Below are 8,766 nucleotides of genomic sequence, written 5' to 3' on the forward strand. Positions count from 1 at the left end.
CGGGAAGGGGCGGGGCCTGCAGCAGGGGGGCGGTTGCAGGTTTTTTAACCCTTCGTATGGCTTTTCTGTGGGCCCTCTCCGACTTCCAACCTCTCCTGTGAACTGCGGACGCAGCCAGAGCAGGATCCCAGCTCTGCTTGCGCCAGCACCAGCAAGAGGTACAAGAGCCTTGCCGAGAGGCCCTGCTCCGTGCATGCCAGGCCCTGTTAGCCACAGCATCCCCCGGGAGCTCGGCCGGCTCCCCGCACCCCACATGTCCTCCACAGAACCACGGCAAGGGCAGCCGGCAAGCCCTGCTCCTGGCCGCATGGCGGTGCATACGCCCCACAGAACGCCGGGCAGGGTATGTCTGCACCATCCACGTCTTTCGGCAGCACATGGGGTCTGTGCCTGTACGTCCACCCCTCGGGCACAGGGGCTTACAGCAGCACAGCCGGCGAGGGGCAGCTCAGACCAGCCAGCCAAGACACACCAGAAGACACACCCCACACACACCCTGAGCTCCCTTCTGCACCCACCGTCCCAGGCCCTGCGCCTCCTCCATTCATATCAGGAAAGAGTGCGGCCCTTGGCCACTCGCCAAATGCTTGGAGTGGCCCCCATCCAAAGTTATGGCCCACCCCTGCACTAACCTCCCTGTGTTCAGCCAGGCCAAGCCACACGACACACTGCTGGGGCCTGGCCCATTGCTGGGGTCTTGTCCTGCCACAGGAAGTGGTTTGGTGGCTCAGTTCTCTCCTGCTGCCTCCCTCAGCCACAGCCTGTCCCTGATGTGCAGGGACACAGCCTGCTTGTCACTGCGCTGGGCGGCTACACCCGCACCGCACCAATGAATGGGAAGCTTTTGCATCTCAGGAGACCGAATGCTAAAACAAGACCTCCCTGGCCACAATCATGGAGCTCCAGTACACGCATGACAACGTGGTTGCTGCTCTTTCTCCCCCAGCCCTTCAGCCCATCCTGAGTGCCTTCACTGACGCATCGGAGAATCTCGGCCTCACATGGAGCATCAAAAGACCCAGGTGCTCCACCAACCCTCACCGACGGGACAATCTCAGTCTATTGAAGGCAATGGAGAACGGCTGGAAAATGTGGAGCATTTCCCATGCCTTGGAAGTCGTCTTTCTGCTAAAGTCAACATTGATGCAGAAATCCAGCATCGCCTGAACCACGCAAGCTCTGCTTCCACCCGCCTGAGACAAAGGGTCTCCAAGAACCAGGACATCGATCCCAAGACAAAGCTCCTTGGATACCATGCAGTGGTTGTTCCGATGCTACTGTATGCATGTGAAACCTGGCCAACATACAAGTGTACTTGAACAATATCATCAATGCTGCCTCAGGAGAATCCTGCTGTGACCTGCGCACATACACTAGCATCCTGGAAGAGCTGAACATGACCCGCATTGATGCCATTATCATTCATCAACAGCTTCGTTGGACTGGTCACGTGGTTCCGATGTCTGATCAGCGCCTCCCAAAACAGATTGTGCTTTCCGAATTGGAGGAAGGACAGAGGAGTGTTGGGGCCAGCGGAAGAGATTTAAGGACATGCTGAAGGCCTGCATGAAGAAGTGCAGCCTTGGTGTTGACGCTTGGGAGAACCTTGCCCAAGACCATCCCCAATGGACAGCACTAATCCACGAGGGGGAGCTGCAGTTTGGGAGGTCCCACTGCAGTGCAGATGAGGAGAGGTGGAGAAGAAAAGGGTGTCAAAACCTGCCCCACACCCCTCCAACAGCTACCAATGCCTGTGCCTTCTGTCATAAGATCTGCAGGTCCAGAATCGGGCTGCTCAGCCATCCACGGACTCACAAATAGGAGGGTGACATGAAGACATCCCACTCGTTATCGAGTGACTGCCAAGAACACCTGCAGCTACCCACTACGGCAGGGACGCAGCCTGCTTGTCCCTGCACTAGGCGGCTACACCTGCACTACCTCTGCAGCCAGTGGGGTGTAATCTACACATGGACGTCGTTGCTTGTGCTCCACTCACCAGATAATCACTCACTAGATGCTGTATCAGTGACCTGCCCTCGTCCTTTATCATTTATCCTGCGCACCCATGAGCAGGGATGATTGTCTGTTTTCTGCGGGTCACTGGGAAAGGTGTTAAATAACAAAAGGTCCCTGTGGGGAAAGTTCCTTCTAATCTTTTCCACCTGTGTGCGGAATAAATTTGATGCACACTGAGGCACATCTGAATGTGCACCACCGATAGAAACACAAACCGTAGCCATGGGCACGCAGCTAATTAGCCAGGCAGCAATTGAAACTCTCCTCCGCAGCTGTGCCAGCACCCGATTCCAGGGAACCCTGACTGTAGGACCTCCGTTAGAACAGCCCTGCTCACTGTTGCCTCCTTGCCTTTGAAGAGTTATCTGTGAGTCTGCTTTTAAGCCATTTAATATGTGCCATGTTCATTTGAGTTTCTTAATAGAAATTGCATTCTGTACAGAAGTCTAACAATATTACATTAACATTATTACCCCATCAGCAAACTTGTTATCTTATCAGAAAAAAAGATACGGAATTACTTTGACAGACTGTTTTCCATAAACCGGCAGTGATTGGCACTAATTATATTCCCCTTTGTTAGTTCTTTATTAATTGACTCTGGTATCAGACGCCCGCTATCTTGCCCACAATTGATGACTGACAGGCCTACAGTTATCCAGGTTGTCCTGTTTATTCTTTTTCAATATTCTTTCTTCCACTTCTGTGGAACTTAGTAGGAGTTCCAAGACAAGCTGAAAATCACCGTTAATGGTACAACACAGCCCTAGAAAGCACCTAATGTTAGTAACTGCTCTTTATCATCTTCTTGAGTTTCTGCTGGAATGGAAAGTATTTTATCAGCTGAACTAACAACTGCAATCTGTCTTTTTCCCCAACACAAAACAGAAACACTTATTGAGCATGTCTGCCTTTCTTCCAATGTTATTAACAACTCCACCATTTTAATCTAGTACCATGAACCAGAAGGTACCAGTACCGTGGTTATGATTTATTTTGTCCTTGACATACATCAAAAACTTAGAGTCTCAGGGGGGTGGCTGTGTTAGTTTGCAGCTTCACAAAAAACCAGCAGTTCTGTAGCACCTTAAAGACTAACAGATTTATTTATTTGGTGTGAGCTTTTGTGGGTAAGACCCACTTCTTCAGATTTTTCAGATTGGAGTAAATAAGAAGATTTCAGGGTTTACAGAGCGGGGTCAGAGGGAGGGAAGAAAAAAAGGGGGTGGTCACCTGTCATCAATAGGACCAGTGGAAGAAGTAAATTACGTGTCACGGGGACCATTTCTGTGAATATCAAAGGCGGGGCAATTGCCCTGGTAGTGGGTAAGGTCGCTGAACTCTCCGTTCGGCCCCAGGCTAAATGTGTCAAACTTGCCAATGAATTCCAATTCACGTGTCTCCTTCTGTAATCTCAAAACCACATGGTCCTTAACGCCGTTGGTCATACACTTCTCCTTGCATCTTTTGGTTCCCTTATCAGGTTTCTACAAGTCCTTCTTCTAATTTATCTTCATTGCTATCACTGCCACCTTTTCCCATTTTTATATATAATATTTTATATCTGCTTTCACTTCCCCTCGAAGGAGAGCTGGCTCTTTAACCAGGGTAGCCTTTTGCCATCATGTGGTTATGGCTTTTAGGGGTGAAAGGTTCTTACACAGCTGCCAGTTATTGCCCCCATTGCTCTGCTTAAATTCTTTCTCCCAGCTCCTTTGGCACATAGTTGTTTCCAGCTTTGTGACATTGGCTGTTCAGTCATTGATCTGTTTGCCTGTAACCGAGAGTATTGAACATGACCGGCCACTGCCACTCCAAGGTCTAGAGCGTCTCCCATAGAAGAGCTCCTCCAAGCAGGAGCTCCACCCGAGGCTAAAGTCTGCCGCTCTCCCCATGTGGTTTCTTAGCCGGAGCAGAACATTTCCCTTTCCCCAGGCCTGTCTCAGCCAAGGACACGGACTGTCTGCTTCCTGCAGCCATGCCAGGGCGTTAAGGCTAGAAAGTCATTGTGCGCCTCCCCACCCCAGCAGTTAGCTAATGGGAGCCCAGGCCTACTAGGAGATGGGTGTCCCATGTAGAAGGTGTGTGTGGTATGAAAGGCAGAAAACTTGCTGAATTTCACCTCTTTTCCATTGGCCTTGAGTGCATGTAAAGGGTTCTAAAAATACCCCAACTATCCGATAGTGACAGCTGCCATTCTGGCTGACACACCAAGAACTTCCCAAGTTACAAACGTGCTCCACTCCGCCATCAACTAAAGGTAAATCCCCTCTAACAAACTCTCAGTCTCTGAAGATCAGGCACGGGTGAAAAGTGGATCCCAAACTAAAAAGTTTGCTCACCCCTGACACAGAGAACGTTCAACGCTCGTGTAACCCAGAAGTCAAACCCATGGACCAAAACAAATCTGTGTTAATTAACCTTAACTCTGCCCCCGTACACCCATTGTCTGCCTCGTGGGATAGAGGACTTGCTGGCATAATCCACCGCAGCGTTAAAAGAAATTGAAATGTCTGACTTTCAAGGGTAACGTCACACACGCTACAAACACGCTCTCCCTCCAGCTAACTTAGGGATGGTTTTAGAATCCCGCCATTTGCAGACTCTAATCTGGGAATAATGCAGCCCAGGTGGGTGTATGCGACCTGCACAGGGTGACGTTCCTGTTCGGCAGCCTCCAGGTGGGTGTATGTTATTGCTGATGTTGCTGTAGATCAGGGAGTCTCATTTCCTCTTTGAGACCTATTCAGCCAAGCCAGGTTCATGTAATTGAGTGTTAAGCTGGGACTTGCGAAGATGCCCAGGGGCTCTGGGTTTCATAAATTAAAGGCTATTCTGATGATTGTTCTCAGCAGAGCTCTGTCACCTTCCACTCTGTGCCCCCTGGAGGAGACAGCTCAGCACCCTCACCTCGGCCTCACAATGCGGTGAGCTCCGGTAATACTGGTTACCCTTCCCAGAGTCGGAGTCCAAGGACCAAGGCACCCCTCTGATGGTCAAGTCTGATGTCTGGTGTAACACGGGCCAGAGACCATGGATTCACCAAAGGCAAGTCAGGCCTGACCACGCTGGTTGCCTTCTACGATGAGGTAACTGACTCTGTGGCTATGGGGAGGACAGTGGACATAATGTATCTTGACTTTAGCAAAGCTTATGGTATGGTCTCCCACAGTCTTTGCCAGCAAGTTAAAAAAGGGCTGCAAGGTGGATAGAAAGCTGCCTAGATCCTCAGGCGCAATGGTGTTGATCAATGGTACCATGTCTGGTTGGTATCAAGTAGAGAGCCCCAAGGTTCGGTTCTGGGGCTAGTGATTAATGATCTGGATGAAGGGGATGGACTGTGTGCTCAGCAAGTTCACAAATGCCACTAAGTGCGGGGGAGAGGTTGATTTGCTGAGGGGTGGGGATGGAGTGCAGGCAGACCTAGACAAATTGGAGCATTGGGCCAAAAGAAATCTGATGAGGTTCAACAAGCACAAGTGCAGAGTCCTGCAGTTAGGATGGAAGAATCCCAAGCACTGATACAGGCTGGGAACTGACTGGCTCAGCAGCGGGTCTGCAGAGAAGGACCTGGGGTTTACACTGATTGGGAGGCAACGGTGTGCCCTTGTAGCCAAGCAGGCAAATGGCATACAGGGGAGCATTGCCAGCAGGTATAGGGAAGTGATTATTCCCCTTCAGTCAGCACTCTCTCCAGTTCTGCCCCCCACCATTCCCCCGTTACTGAAAGGATGTAGACACACTGGAGAGAGCCCAGTGGAGGGCAACAAAATGATTAGGGGCTGGAGCACCTGACCTACGAGGACAGGCTGAGGGATTTGGGCTTATTTAGTCAGCAGATGAGACAAGAAAGGGAGGATTTGGTAGCAGCCTTCAACATCCCGAAGGGGGGGTCCAAGGCGGATGGCGAGAGGCTGCTCTCAGCAGTGGCAGATGACGGAACAAGGAGCAATGGTCTGAAGTTGTGCTGCGAGGGTTAGGTTGGATTTTAGGAAAAACTCTTTCCCGAGGAGGGTGGCAAAGCACTGCAATGGGTTCGCTCGGGACAGGGTGGAATCTCCATCCCCAGAGTACCCATTGCATGGTAGAAATTTTCCATCTGATGGGTACCCGGCGATACAGCTGCACCTCTTGGAACTGGTTCCCTGTTCCTCCTCTCACTGCGCCACCACAAAGCACTTTATCTCAGCAGGCCCAGGCTGGAGATGGCTGGCGCTCACCTTTCTAGGCGGCCACCTCTTTGGGGTTGCCATTGTGGTGAAGGGGGGGTGAGTTGATTGGGTCAGAACTCACAGCCCAGACATTGCACTAGGGTCAGGGTACAGCCGTCCTGCAGTATGGGGGATGTGACCCGCGCCGGCGGTAGCCTTGCGAGCACAGTCCAGAGAGCACAGAGTCCATTGTAGCATGGGCTAACTGCACACCCCACAGGTAGGCACCCGCAGGCCATGCTGCCAGCGTTCCGCATGCTTGGGCCCCAGCTTAGCTGGAGTAAGACTGGCTCCGAGGCATGTCCATGCTGCAGTTGCTGCCCTAGTTGGGAGGGCAGCCTGGCCCGACTGGCTTTGGGAGTTTCAGGAGCTTTCCTGCAGCCAGGGCCGACGTCGCTGGCGCACGCTGCCTGCTAGCGCCAGGCCTGGTGCACGCATGCCGTGGGCAGGGTGAAGGCAGATACAACACACACCCACCTTGCACTACTGCAAAGGCGGCTCCCGGGTTTTGGCTGCTCCCAGGACATACAGGGTGGGACGGTTTGACCGTCGGGCTGGAGAAACTGAACTCAATGGCCATGGTGCAGGACAGCGAGGTGGGGGTGGCTGCTATGCCCCTCGCAGTCCGGCTCAGCCCTACCCTCCCAGGACATGGGCTGTGGGCACAGCACCCCAAGCAGATGGCTGATGGGCTGCGGCCGCCCTCCAGGGCCTGGCCCCTGCAAACAGTCAAGGAGAGGCATGTGCCTTGTGCCCTGGGGCCTCTGCAGCGCCCATCGCCCTGGCATTGTCCTGGCATTGGGCACGATGGCAGGACAATGAACCTGCCCGTGCAGACAGGAGGGGGCAGGAAAATTGGTGCAAGGGTGCCCCCCCCGGTGCGGGGAATGAGAACTGGCAGGAGCTGCCCGGCGCAGGCTGTTCCCAAGTGCGCGCTGGGCCGGGGCTGGGCTGGCTCCCAGGGCACCAGCGGAGGCCGTGGGCTTCGGCAGGGGCCCCTTTTCTGTTCCATTCGCCTGGGGAATGTTCAAACTAGCAATGGCAGGGGATCCAAGGGTGGAGGGAGGAAGCTGAGCCCTCCTGCCTGGAGCAGGTTCAAAGGTTTAGACTGCTGAACGAGGGCGCCGGCAAACCCCTTCCAGAAGTCCTGACGCCCAGCGCTGCCCAGGTGCCCCCTGGCTGTGACAGCTCTCCTTTCCTCCTAGGGCCCCACAGGGCGGGCGCAACGCTGCTGTGCCGTATGCATGGGGCTCTATGCCCTGGGGCACGCCAGCTTTTCAAAGCAATGCCTCTGTGGGGCCCGCGGCACCTGGCGCTCCCTCCTCATGAGCTGGGGAGGATCCACAGCACCCACTGCCAACTCCTGGGTGGGGGGTCTAGTCCCAGCACAGGGTGCAGGCAGAGGGAGGTGGCCCTGATGTTATGGGGGGAGCTGGCAGGGGAAGGGGTCTGTGTGAGGCCACACCCTGCATTACCTGGCTGCTGGCTCCAGCAGGGCTGGGTTCCTGTCCACATAGCCCTTTAGGGCCCCTCTTGGTGTCATCAGCTCAGCTGCTGCGTCCCTGGCTCTGTGCCTTTCCCAGGGGCATCTCAGGCCCCTGGGGAGGGCTTAGCACTTCACAACAGCACACTGCAAGGGGGTGTTGCCCCACAGCCCCAGCCAGCTACCGCAAGGCAACGCACCCACCAGGCCAACTGGCAGCGTCTGGTTTCAGGCTGTGCAGCAGTGCAGGGTGGGCCGTGGCACATAACCCTGGGCATGGTTGGGTGTGGGGGCAGAGCGGAGGGTGGGCAGTGGGCTGTGCTCTGCACAGAGGCGGGAGAGCTGGAGGGGAGCGGAGGGACATCTCTTGGCAGTGAGGGGGCTGTGGAAGGGGCTGTTTGGAGGGGAAGCCATTTCCAGAGGGTGCCGTGCCCGGCCACGGACAGCTTTTTTTGCCAGCACGCAGGGCACGGTGCCGAGTGCCGGAGAATCGGGCTCAGAGGTGGGCAATGAGCACCAGAAAACATGGCCCAGAACACTTAGGACCTCCGTTTCCCGGCCCTGAGCAGCGGAGTGGGCCCAAGGGGGTAGCTCAGGGCTTACTTAAGGCAGAGCAACATGAGCTGGGCCAGCCACACCCCCCGCCCCCCGCCCACCTGCAGCACCGTGGGACTCAGCCCCCAGGGCTGAGTGCGCATGAAATGGCACGTTGCACACTGAGATTTCAGCAAATCTGCTCGCACCCCTATCCCCCCCCCCGCCCACCTCTGATCCCATCTTATGCCCCCCTTCCCCCAGGACTAACACCTGTGCTCCCCACCTGGCCATCTGCTCTGCCTCTCCTTGCACAGGGACACACCCATAGCCCCCCCGGGCATGTGATGGGCCCACAGCCTGAGCCCCCACTGATGCCGCTGCCCAGTCCCAGGTGCTAAGGCAGAGCTGCACCCCATCACCCAGCTCCTGCCCCCAGCTGCCCCCTGCCTCTGCAGCCGCTCCTGGGGGCTCCACAGAGGTACAAACCAGTGCGCGTGGGAGTCTGGGCCAGAATCC

General features: G+C 54.9%; 1 protein-coding gene across 2 annotated transcripts in view; it reads left to right on the forward strand.

Moving 5' to 3' along the window:
• ADORA1 (adenosine A1 receptor) overlaps positions 1-8,427 on the forward strand; it is a 59,850-nt gene extending 51,423 nt beyond the window's left edge. The window contains exon 4 of one of the 2 annotated variants that reach the window (XM_074977640.1): positions 4,872-8,427. The gene's annotated coding sequence lies outside the window, so the exon portion shown is untranslated. The remainder of the gene's footprint in view (positions 1-4,871) is intronic. The other variant, XM_074977639.1, reaches the window with a different exon arrangement.
• The last annotated feature ends 339 nt before the right edge of the window (positions 8,428-8,766 follow it).

Source organism: Carettochelys insculpta, chromosome 26 (assembly GCF_033958435.1).
Source record: "Carettochelys insculpta isolate YL-2023 chromosome 26, ASM3395843v1, whole genome shotgun sequence".
Lineage (NCBI taxonomy): Eukaryota > Metazoa > Chordata > Testudines > Carettochelyidae > Carettochelys > Carettochelys insculpta.